Source organism: Atta cephalotes (assembly GCF_000143395.1).
Source record: "Atta cephalotes unplaced genomic scaffold scaffold00030, whole genome shotgun sequence".
NCBI classification, from domain to species: domain Eukaryota; kingdom Metazoa; phylum Arthropoda; class Insecta; order Hymenoptera; family Formicidae; genus Atta; species Atta cephalotes.
Window position 1 is genome coordinate 1,257,608 of NW_012130094.1, and position 13,704 is coordinate 1,271,311.

At 32.9% G+C, this 13,704-nt stretch overlaps 2 non-coding genes across 2 annotated transcripts; one reads left to right on the forward strand and one right to left on the reverse strand.

Annotated features, from left to right (window-relative positions):
* Nucleotides 1–1,885: 1,885 nt before the first annotated feature.
* Nucleotides 1,886–1,957, reverse strand: Trnam-cau. Its single transcript has one exon. It is a non-coding gene; the product is annotated as a tRNA-Met (tRNA).
* A 1,343-nt stretch (nt 1,958–3,300) lies between these two features.
* Trnam-cau lies at nt 3,301–3,372 on the forward strand. Its single transcript has one exon. It is a non-coding gene; the product is annotated as a tRNA-Met (tRNA).
* Nucleotides 3,373–13,704: the final 10,332 nt, after the last annotated feature.

Consider the following 13,704-nt stretch of genomic DNA (forward strand, 5'->3'; position numbering starts at 1 on the left):
AAATTTTAAATATATTTTAGTATATAATCTTGATTTCAATCTTTTTCAAAAAATTCCTAAAAAGTTACGCAACAAAATACCAATTGACAAAACTTGATCGCACGATAAACGTGCCGGAAAGATCATGCAATGACAAAATTACCGATGTCGACCCCGTGGAATGTTAATAAGCCTGTGAGTAGCCTTCTTGGTAATACAATGTCCTCGACCACACATTCCGGACGTATTGTAAGTTGCCATTACTAACCGCAAAACACGTGCGGGTGTAGCTTTCAACAAACGACGCGAGTAAATAATGGGTGATTGTCGGTACAAAACACAATGCACATCAAAAGTCGTCTACTTTCTACTTTGTTACTTATCTACTTTGTTATAAATTCCTTAAAAAATTTAAGATCATTACTTGTAGAGAAAGTTCAAATAACTGCTACTTCTTTAATAATCTTTTAATTTTCAATACAAAATAATATTAATGCTTTCAAATAAAATCAGAATAAAATCTATTCTAAATTAAACAAGAAATTCACTGTTTATTTTCATCCGCAACTTAATTTGCGTAAATTTTATATATAAGATATGTATGTCTTTGATATAAGAATAAATGACATTGTTGTAATTTAACTTGTGCATTTATAAATGAAAAAAAAATATACAATTTTTGTAACTGCAAACATAACAACAAATTTCTAGATAACAAACTCGATAACAAATATTTAGTCATCATGAAAATTCTATGTATTTTTATCAATACAGATTTAATTTTACTTAATTTTATCAATTAACATAAAAATTAATATAAAATTGATATTAACTTTTATATTTTATAACAATATTATTATAAAATGAAAAATAATATTTTATTAAATAAAAGCGTTTAATTTTTAATTTAAAAATATTAACAAAACAACTTTCAAAATTAAAAAAAGATGAAGCTGATAGCTAAACATGCAGTTTAAAATACTCATCTGGACAGAAAAAAAAAACGTGTAAATAAAGTATGATGAGAACAGCGTACTTCGTAAAGTAAACGTCTGAAAAGAATTCCATTCTTTTGAACGTCCTTTAGACATTCCTTCAAATGTCTTTCAGTCAATCTTTCGTGATGTTTGGATTATAAGTGTTTCTGACATTTCTTGTAGATAGCACGATGTAATTCAACGTCAGAATTATTACTGATACATTTCACCGAAGCATTAAATGTCAAAGCAACACATAGTTTATCGATTTTTTTTTGGCATTCAAGTTGATAGCGATGTGCCGGTATATTAATAAATAAGAGTCTAACTTAACATCATGGGATGAAAGTCAATTACCCGTTAAACGTTACTTGTTTCATCTCAAATGAATATAAAGAAGCGTGATATCCTTGTCTTGTCATTCGAATGACTTCAAAGTCGCGGAATCGAGAGCACAAATCCGCATGCATAATTCTGTAACGTTGGTCTCAACATCATTGCCGAATTGTGTACGTATATTTCTCTAATATTAGAAAATGTCTCTATATAACATGTCACAAAAGTGACATGTTGAAATCTAACTAATTTTTAATTCCGAGATCTGTACATAATTTCATTAATACGTACGCGTCCCTATAAACGAAGAAGCACGAGTGAGATTTTTAGATTAGAATAAAAAATTACATTAATTGAATAAACTACAGTGTGAAATTACGAAACCTCGGTGATATAAATACAATAAAGATGTGATAACATAGAGATTTTAGATTACAAATCTTTAGATTACAAATAATCTCTGTGAAGTTATGATTATAAGATTCAAAATTTAAAAAACAAAATTATTTTTTAATTAATAATGGAATTTTTTTTTGTAATAATACATTGAGTTTCTCTGCATTTATCTAATAAAAAAGAAAAAAAATATAATCTAGCAGAGCGTGGTTTCGATCCACGGACCTCTGGGTTATGGGCCCAGCACGCTTCCACTGCGCCACTCTGCTGTCTGTACGATGGTGTTGAAAGAATATATATAAGAGTTATATTTAAAAAGGATCTGTTAAAAATAAGAATAGTTATTTATTTCCAACATTAATTGTAAATATTGTTATTGCATCAGATGCAACTACTTAAAAAAAATTTAATTTTTTTTCGATAAAATAATTCAGCTAATAATTAACCTTCAAGTAGATAAATAGTTAAAAATTTTTAAAATATTCAAGTGGGGTGCTCAGAACATATTCCAAAAAATTTTTCTTTTATACTTTTATTATACTTTTTTAAATACTTTTATTAATATATATATTGTAAATTTATGTTATAAATTTACATTTGTTATATCTTATGAAATAGAGGAAAAATAATAAAAATAATAAACTTTAAAAGTTCTTAAAAATATATTTTTTATCTTTCTTTTTCAGTAAAAGATTTTTAATAATACACTTTTTCATTTTAATTTTCAATCACCATTAATTACTATAAAACGCAAGTCAAGAAAAAAATTTTTTAATATATAAATATTCTAATAATAAATAATAAAACATAAATCAAAATTTCATTACGACATATATAAAATATTGAATAATAAATAAAACAAATAGTGAATTACAAAGAGGTATTAAAAAATTTTATTGTTGCCTAAAAGTATAAAATATTTACTAAAACTATGCTTAGAGTGCCTATAATTATCTTCGGAAGGATCCCATTATAACTATTTACAGCGCCCGATGCCTAAAGTTTTCCAAGTGTTGTGACTATAGTATTTTCCAGCAAGAATGTACAGTGTAACCAGAGATAAACCTGCGAGTATCCTGATCTTTTTCATATATCAAATCTCGTAGAGTAACATCGTTTTTATCTCTTCTATGCTATTTCAACTTTAATTATTCTTTGTTTAGCCCATTCTTTGTCTAGCCCACGTAACAGTATGGAAGAAAACCAAAAAAACACAGATATTACCATACGAGGTTTAATACACGAAAGGGCCGGAATAGCCACTCTTAGATTTCTCTTTGGTGTAACAGTCAATTATTTCATTCTTGTTTAATGTTGACACACAACAAGGATTTAATGATTCCCTGTGTTGTACTGGGTGCTTTCCAGCAAGAAACACAGATGACACAGTATAATGCAATGAATCAATACATTTTTATTATTTGCCACTGTTAAAGAAAAATAAATAATCACTGTATTATACTATGCTTCTTGCTGGAAATCAACTATGTCCTTGCTGGAAAACGCTCTCTATGAATGGTCTAATCGCAACGTAGTTAATCAATATTTATCCCACCTATCGGCTTAAAACTACCCTTCTATTTATTCACCCTTTGCAGAGACATACTCAAGAAGCAGAGTGGCGCAGTGGAAGCGTGCTGGGCCCATAACCCAGAGGTCCGTGGATCGAAACCACGCTCTGCTAGTTTTTTTTAAAGATTCTTACAAAAAAATTTTTACTCTGAGAATCTAAATAAATAAAGTGATTAGACTTAAAAAATATGAAGAGAAAATCTTAGTTAACGTTTATTATATGTAAGATTTTTAAAACTAGACTGTTTTGACATATTGCAGAGAGTTTTGACATATTGCATTTTACATTCCCAGAATAAAAATGATACGAATCGAAATTTTTCGAATTTCATGTTATGTGCAAATTGTATTCTAAATACATCAGCCTTCGATTAGAAAAAGTTGAATTTATATATCACAAGTTGAATTTAAATAGAAAATGAAAAGAATTGAAAATAATCAAAAAAACCTAAATCAAATGACACAAATCAAAATATGGATAGTTTTTAGGAATCAAACATGATAACAAAATTAATATATTACTTCTAGATTTGAAACAAGCAATTTGTTATTAGCTGTTTAATTAAGTATGTTTAATACTGCTGTCAATAATTAATTTTAAAATACATAATTTTTTCTCTCTCCCGACAATTTCATACTATTTAGTATAATCTCACTTTTCTTGGAGATGCGATATGTTCATTTGACACGTTTAAATATTTCACGTTGCATAATATTGCGGCTGTGACTTTGAAATTCAAAATTGAAGAGGAGCGGTGCAATAGCTATGTTCTAAAGTCCCGTAACCCCGTTAGCGATCGTTCCACGTGTACATGCACGCGTGTGCGCGACATCGAAGTACAAACGACCGGGGATGCCATTCTTTCGTCATTGTCGCTCCGAGAAGGATTCGAGACGACGAAAGTTCAGGAGTTCACCGGAGTTCACAGACATAAATTCGGTGGGTGTCATGCCCGCCGCAGAATCCGATCAGTGCCTCGTTCTTCTTCTTTTCTTAAACACATCAATGTTGGTTAACTGTAAACGTAATTTTTACTGAATTCTCACTTCTTCCCAGAATTAGAATTAGCGGTAGACGAAGAACACAAGTTACAATTAAAGTTAACCAACGATGAAACCGGCTGTTGGGCGCTCACGTAACTGGCATTTTCTGCTTACTTCGTTCGATTATACGTAAACAAATTTCTTGAATATACTTTCTCCCGTTAATTATCGATTAACCGGTTGCAATCTGGTTAAGTAATGGTAAATCAATTTAGCTTGATATCGACTTGGATGACATTTTCCTGCCTGACTTTATTCACGCGTTCTACGGGATCGTCTGATTTATAGTAAATCTGATCGCGCGCCGGTATGTTGGTACCGATACCTTTATATGCATATGTGGCAGTTATTTTTTGTATGTAGGTATGCGAACGACACAATGTTGTCATGCAACAGCGCGATGTCGCATAAATCATACGTAAATAGAAATGAAAAGAGGCAAAATAGAGAGAAAGCGAATGGACGGCATCATGCGAGCGGACGCGTGCAATCATCACCGTAACAATAGCGACTGGCTTACAAGGCGCGTGAATTTACGGCACTCGCATCTAGTTTTCTAAGGAGGAATATCAACGCGTATGAACGATAGTAGTTCATAAAGGTGCACTTTTACACAAACGAACATAGTGTATGTTCATGCGCGTTCATAGTGAGAAGGTTCCTCCGCTGTTACGAAGAACTTCCTTCGTCAATAATCTGTCTACCCACGCGTTATTCAAGGACTCGTCGATTACTTCGTCTGATTCGAATATTAAATCGAGAAGTAGATTCAAATGTTGGAATACTCAGTGAATAACAATGAAACTAGCCAAATAATATGTACATATCTATCATATTTACGTATCATTATTATTCGTTATTACTGAGAAAAAAATATTTGATATTTTGTGACTTTAATTATATAATTATGATTAAAAGAGCTCTATTTTTGTAATTATTTCTATAATGTTAGTAATAATAATTACATTTGCATATATAGTTCTACCAAAAAAATATTAGCATAAAAAACGACTATAAATTATAGTTAAATTATAATAATTGTAATCATTTTCAATTATAATAATTGTAATCATTTTCATTCTGTGAATTTTACTATTATTTAACAATTATGATTTCTATATCGCTGTGTCAGTTTCGCGTCGTTGTCTAATTGATACTTTAAGTCTTTGGGCTTTGGATCTGCGATTTGCATTGAAAGTATCTGTAGCAATAGCTTGTTGTAAAGTCGGTCGAAGCTTAAAACATGCATCGAGTGCCGAGATCGGCATTGCGCGATCAGAGCCGCTTCACGAGTACAAATAAACATCTCGAGTTATCCAGGTGCGCTTCCCTTTTAAGATCTGGGATCTGAAACTAGCTCCTATACATGCTAGCTATCGTGGCATGCGGCTGCTGCTACTACATCGTTAACACCAACCGTAAAATGATGTACTATATCTCTAAAAATTTTTGCGGAAAAGCAATTTTCTTTAAAAAAAAAATCTATTATTAAATTCATTTCAGAAGAAATTACATCAAATTGCAGCTAAATATGCGCACATCAAAATATTACAGAAAATATATAAAACAAATTGTAACAGTCAATCCCATAATAAAGAATTTTAAATTTAGTGGAAGCTTTAATAAATATATTATGATATAAATAAAAAAATATTTATTAAATATAAAATTTATATAAGTTGTTTTCTATAATATTATATCCCCAATGTAAATTAATGTTTCAAAAATTTTCTAATTCTTTTTATATTTTTTATTGCTGTAACATCTAAAATATTTTGAAACAACTAATATATAATTTTAAAGAAGAATGATGTCAGTTCCCTCAGTGTGATATAAATTGTAAAAATAAATTATAAAAAAGAATATTATAAAAGCACTTCATATAAAATTGTAGTTCGATAACTACATTGAGAAAAATATTCTGATTGTACAACACACAAACTACAAATAAAATGAATTCTGATTATATAAATCAGAATTCTGGTTATCGTAATTGAATTTTTGGTTATTTTGATTAAATTTGATAGATTTAATTATAAGTGTCTGATTTGTATCTTTTCTTTTAATTGAATTCTACCAAAATTCCAATGTTACAAGACATTTTTTCCACTGTATTCTATGCAATCTCAATCTCAATAAGTAGATTATGAAGCCTGTTCTTTTTGACTGAATTTTTGCACCAATCTTTCTTCTTCTTCTTTTTTTCTCCTGAAGAAAAAAGAAAGAAAAATGAACTGGTGCAAAAGTTCAGCTAAAAAGAAAGATCTATTGCTATAAATCGCTAAAATGTTGAATAAGTATTTTCCTCAAATATAATCAAAAAGTATTTTTTATTACAAAAAAGTATTCCATAATTGAATTTTGACGATTACTCAATCTACAATCAATCTCGCAAACATATCCAATGAGAAAAATATCTAATTGAAAATGGACGAACCAGATTCTAATAGATAAATGATATTTTCCAGCAAAAGACACAATGTAATCTAGCAATCATTTCATCTTTATTTAACATTGGCAAATAATAAAGATGGAATAATTCGCAGTGTTATACTATCATCTATGTCTCTTGCTGAAAAACATCCTACATCAATTAAAATTCCAGTTATCTCAAACAGAATTCTAGTAGAGTTAATAAAAAAGTTCTAACTTATCCATTTTCAAGCAGAATTAAAAATAATCCAACCAGATCCATTTTCTTCAGTGCAGATCACTGCTGTAGATCATTGCGAGATGCCGAATAGGCACATAAAGCGTAACAAAGTAAGGCGGCTTAGGCGGCTACGACTGCAGCGGGCCGGTAACTCCCCCGATGCAGTTCCTGGTGACGTCTGACTAAGCGTTCTATTTCGACTCGCACTCTCGGAGGCCGCGTGACTAATCCACTGCGCGCATACATCAACGCAGGTGGAACTCATCCGAGAATGTCGCGTTTCGAGATTTGGATTAGTAGGCGAGAAGGGGCGCACACGGGAAATGTTATTACGACATTGTGCTCGTAACGCCCATGCACGATCATTACTCTGCACAATACCTTGTTTTTGTGCAATTTAAACCTCAGCTGCAGATCTCCTCTACGTGATCGACGCGATGCGTGACGCAGTGAATGTTCTACGAGATGCACAAAGCTCGCGAGGACGGTAAAACGGAATCATGCGTTCTTCTCTTAAACTTTTAGAGTGAATCTCACTCCAAAGAATAAAATATTAATCTTGAAGTTTGAACATTGAGTCGCTCCTTTTCAAGATTGATTCAATAATATTCATTCGTTAGTATGAGATTTTATTTCAGAAAATTTAGAGAATTGAGATACTTTTTATGTCGCCGTGGGGTTACATCACATTTTTTTTAGTGAAAAGTGATAAGGTTCGTTGCATGACTATTACTTCGTGAATAAGCAAATTCTGCGACCGCTTGCCGAGAAATGGAGAATGTGTTTACAGTATCGCTTTCGTCGAACAACGCGACGGGAATAGGAATAAGCGATCGCCAACGGAAGTTGAAAGATCACTTTCGTTTGTGCTCTTCTTTCTTCTTATTGGATCTAGTGAAATTTTTTCGTGGTGGCGAACGCGCGTATTCGTCGCGTAAATACGAAATCGGTAGAAAGTTTCAGTTTCGAAAACAAAGCGCACACGACAAATCGCTATGCAAACTGCGTAGTCCGCCATAGACCGGCACTCGTTACAGCACATATTTTTTCTCGAAATCAAAATGCGAGGTGTGACGAGAGCAGGTGCTTGGAATGCTAAATATATTTAACACGTATTGAACGAGACCTGTGATGGGTCAGCAAGAGTAATCCACCGATAAAAAGCAAACGTAAAAATGAATACGATTAAGAAGACTAAAATAAATTCTAAATAATTCTAAAAATAAATTCTTTTTTCATTGTGATTTCAAATACTTACATAATATTGCGCCATTCTTTAATTTTATCACTTCATTTTAGCGAATAATAATTGAAATACTGTTAAGATTTTTTTTATATCTTGGTTTAATCAATTTAGATTTTTCAAATTCATCAATATGTAATTATTATCATTTAATTTTTTTATATTTTCAAGAAAAATAATATAGTCCAGCATATTTTAAACTTACTCATTAGCACACAATTAACGCATTAAACTATTAGATAATGTCCTTGCAAGAAAATTTCTTTGATGATAAAATATTTTAATTAAATTCTCTCAGATAAAAAAATTACGCTTTAAAATAATATAAAGAAAAAAATCATATTATCAAGCAATTACACTGAAAATATAGTCAATTTTAATAAATATTTAGTTGAATATTGCCAACTAAATATTTATTAAATATAAAGATATTTATTTGATACAAAAAATGTTAATTTAATTTAATAATCATTTTTTTTATTGAACAAATATTTACTTATTGTAAGTAAATGTAGTTCGCAGTATTGAACTAAATATTTATTAAAATTAATTATATTTTTTTCAGTGTGATAATACTTTTAAAGGTATTTTCTTCAGAAGTGCCAAAGAATTTGCGGGTTATCGCCGTGGAGTGATCCATTGCTAATGTCATTGTTTCTTAGCAATACTTAGCAATATCAGCACATTATTAGCATACTTACACTGAGAAAACAATTGTTTATTCGACTAAATTAATTTAGTGTCTATTTCTTTCGTTGGAAACTATGAAAGTCAAATATAATATGTTTGACTTAAATATACATTCTTAAATATACATACTTAAATATACATTCTTCATAAAAAAAAAATAAAGACGAACTGGATTAATTTAGTCAAGCAAACAATTTTTTTCTCAATAAAGGAAATAATGAATACATTATGTAACAAAATATATCTAGGTATATATGTACGAGACGATAAAAAATTATTTACTTTGAGATTTGATTTGAGATTGACTTGAGATTTCTTAATTTCTTTTATCATCATTTTTGATATATAATATAAAAAAGTTCATTAGCGTTTGGATTTTTTCGCTCGAGTATCTTCTATTCTTTCGAAAAGTAAGCAATGGCCTACCTCAATTATCTGAATTCCTTCGATCCTTACGTTTTTCATTCGTCCAAAGATGAAACAAGCCTCGCCCTCGGCGTTTCCAGTCTGGCGAAGGAAGGGAGAAACGCACGTGTCGCGCGTTTAGGAAAGGACGAGAGCCGGGATCTGAAACAAAGGATTTAGATAGGGAGAGAGAAAACGGAGAGAATGCGGCGACCATCTTCCTAGTCGTAATTTAAAGTACAAGCTGAAAAACACGAATAAGACATCGATGTTGTCGATCATGCTGTTCGCGAACACGAAATATCTTCCGCTGTACAATTATTTATTTTTAATCCTTACACGCTTTTCTCATCCTTTATACTATACACAATGAGTCATTTGTGTTCTGGATTAATTTTCATCGCTTTAACATATATAAATTAAATGAGAAAATTATTAAATAATTCTTACATATACTTAACATCTTTAAAAAATATTTATAAGGTTGTATATTTAAAAAGTTGTATATAAATATAATATATATTATAATTAATTACTTGATGCTCCTAGTTTTTTGAAGAAAAAAAAATGTGAAAGACATGAATGATCCAATTGTGTATACTAAGAGTTAATTATAGATATAAGAATATTTCTCGAATAGAATTATGGAAAAAACAGAATACTAATTAATCTAATACTGTAAATAAAAATCCTGTACATTGAAGAAGCATTTAACTTTCTGGAGCTGACAGTAAGCCTACGATTATCTATCAAAATTAAGGGCGAAACACTTTTGCGTAATATGTAATATATAATATATGGAATACAAGAGAATAACCAACTAAAATCCTTTATGACCGGTAATATTGAATTCCTGAGGAGAAGGGAAGAGGTAATTAAATTTCTCAATCTTTTTCTCAATCCTTTGAATCATGTTCTTTTAATTTCTACATGGCAAAAATAGCTACTCTAATATTATTTTTTAAATAAAATTATTAATGAACTCTTCCATATTTAAATTCTCGACAATGTCTTGGAACATTTAAGCGTTTTTGAAGTATTGTCGATCGAAGATAACATTTTAAACATCTCAGGGTTTAGATTTAAAAAATGATTTTTTATTGAAATAAGACCACACAGAGATCGTTCTGTTCAAATGTGTAAAAGAATTGTATACTCAGATACGATATCTCGGGAATGTTTTATAAAAATTGTATTATATCCTTCAAGCAGTGTATATTTGTTAACAAAAAGAAGCCTCAATTAAGTATTACATTTTTGTGAATTTAAATTTTTTGAAAAATTTTAATTTAAATAATACTTTAACGTTTGACAAGTTGGTGTTCCACACCTTGGATATTTACAAGCAAGTGTGTATATGGAAATATCCATACATTTCATACTGATATCATCGGCTCTGTAAATAAATATAAATTTAGATGTAATTTAGAAAATAGCAAAAGACAGCCACTAATTAGAAAGTATAAATGTGTATAGAAATTGTAAACAAGCTTTCTTCTTGGCAAAAGCTGAAATAAAAAAATTATTCTCTTTTTTTTAAGACTATCTTCAACAATATCGAAAAGAGAAACGATGTAACTGTGTTTACTCCGTCCACTTTAATAAATTCCAGCAGCGCATAGCCATATTAGTATCGTGAAGTAAGGATATGGATATGGCTGATATATTTTTTTTATAATGTTGCGGCGATGGATGATGAATACGCGTTTATCAACCGATTCGGATCTTACACAGGACTTTCAAGCGTGACACAAGATTATTCTCCCATCTTTGGCTTCGCGTTCCTTGTTCCGCTCTTGCGGAACCTACATCGTACATGCATGAACGAAGGTATCGTACCGTATATATTTTTCCGCGGGGTTACCGTGCTCCGGAGATCTCCAACAAAGAACCTTCAAAGTCCTATGCTCCGACGATGGCGATTGACGCAATCCACCATGAAGTCTGCTTGCCGTCGCAGCCAACAATGACGGTCGTTCGGCTTCATTTAGCAAGGAACAGAAAGTGACGAATTGTTACGGAGTTAACGAGATAGGTCGAGGATGAGAAGGTAGGTATGTAACGGCCGTAAGAAAACGGGAAGCCACCGCGAGAAGCCTCATCCTCCTCCTCTTCTCTTTTCACCTTCCCCGCCATCTCCTCGTAGTCCTCGTTCGGCCTCGACCTGTACAAAAGTTCGTCGAGGTTGCCGCGTACGAGGTGATCCGAAGACAGCCGAAACGATCCGAACGTAGACTACACTCACCCGCCGGCCGTAAACGCCGAGTAGTGACGAGTCTCGCCGAGCCGCGGCGTAAATAGCCGAAGTTGCGGCCGCGAACCAAACAACCCTACTCGCTCAGTTCCTCACGGTAAACCGGCTCGATCGGTTCTTTCGATTCGTTTCTCCGCGCTCCTGTCTCTCTCTTCCACTATCTCTTTCTCTCTCTGCCTCTCTCTTTCTCTCTCTTCTGCGCTCGCGCTGACGGAGAGCGTTCTTGATCTCTCGTGCGCCTCGGATTCTGCGACTAACACAACGCCAGCGGCAGTGATACTCGGTTCCATCGGTGCGGCGAGAGATCGTGCGCTTCGTCGTCGTTCCGCGCTTCCTGCACCACCGGATTCAAGTGCGATCGATAAGTTGGTTTTGACAAGCGCACGGACCCGGTGAATCGGCCAGCTGCCCGCCCGCCATAACTTCCCGTCGCACCGCGTCTCCGCAGTGAGGATCGTTGGATCGTCCGTCTGTGGATTACTCGACGCCAGGAACCTCTCTCGCAAGGTAAGATACTCGAAAACTCGGATAGCCAGCAGTGCGTTCTAGCCATTGCATGTATGATACGCATGATGTATCGCTTATCTTCGTTGTTTATTGAATATTAAAGAATAAAATAATATATCATGCGCATCATACGTGAAACGCAATGCTCAGCAACCTTGATTGCACTTGATGGGACGACAGATCTACGAATCGTGTTGACCTACGAACAGGATGATTAATCGTCCCGAATTTTGATGACACATCAATTTTGATTTTTGGTTCTCTATAAAAGCATTCCGAAAGATTGCTATTTATCCCGATTTATAACGTAAATTGATATAAAATTTATATTTATATAAACGCGAGAGTTGTGTGGCCCCGATAATTTAAGGTTAATATTCCAAAATTGAATCAAGAATCTATGTTTTAAATCATAAGCCGTAAGAAATTGACCAATACAATCGAATGCGAGGAGAATAATTAATTGTGATTCGTCCATTTCTTATGACTTAAGGCTTAAAAAGCTAAGGTAAAGTTTGTTCGCGTCGCATGCTCTGACATGCTCTAAAATGCTCCTACTATGGCATTTACTCATTCTAACGCGCTCGTTGAAGTGAGTAGAAGCTATAACAGAAGCACATTGGAACATGTTGGAACATGCGACGCGAATAAACCTTATCTGTACTCTACCTCTAAAGGCAGGGAGAGACAGACGATAAGAATTAAAGAAGAAGACAGATTCGTGAAAATCGCACGCGAGAGTTTAGAAAGGCGTACTACGCCGGCGGTCGAGGCGGGTGGACGGGCGAGTGAGCGTGTCTACGTTCCGGAAAGAGATCGTACGCAATTCTCGTCTTAGCGACTACCGTGCTGTGCCCTCCACCAAGTCGCCGTCTGACCCAAATCTGCTCTTAATTCGTTCGTCCGTCTCGTCGAGAATCCCGGTTAGTACGATTGGTCCACGAGAAGTATAAATGCGATTGTACTCTGCGGCGCCTGAGGGTGTCTGGCGCCGTAGGCGTGTGACGGCAAAAGCGCAGACGCCGTAAACCTCTGTTTTATCTCCATCTTTATTTTATCTCGAATTTTTTGTCACACGGCGACGTTTTCTCTCGACCGAACATACTCGTGGAAAGCAATGTAGAATTTTTACGGCGAATTAATTGAGTAATTATATCGCCACGTAATGAGATGTTTCTGGACGATATTCATATTCTGATTTTAAGCTAATATTGTATGTTGTACGAGAAATTTTTTAAGCCTGAATTGAATAGCTAAGTACCTCTCTGCCTTGCAGTTAATTAACACACTTGAAAAATTTATATTATGACAAAAACGATATTTTTCTTTCTTTGTAACTTTATATATTGTTTAAACTCAATTTTAAGTGTATGCAATAGTGTTGTTGTTGTTATTATTATTATTATTATTATTATTATTATTATTATTATTATTACTACAGAACATTAGATTCTTTTTAAACGAATTTTTTGTGTATATAATTCATTCTTTTTTTCTTTTTCTTTTCAATAAAAAAAGAATAAAATATAAAAATATGCAAGAAATTCAGTTAAAAAGAACAGATTTATAGCGTTGGTTACACTTTTTACATTCATCATCTTTTCGCTTTCTCTCTCTTTCTTCAACGCCCGAATATTATATATATATA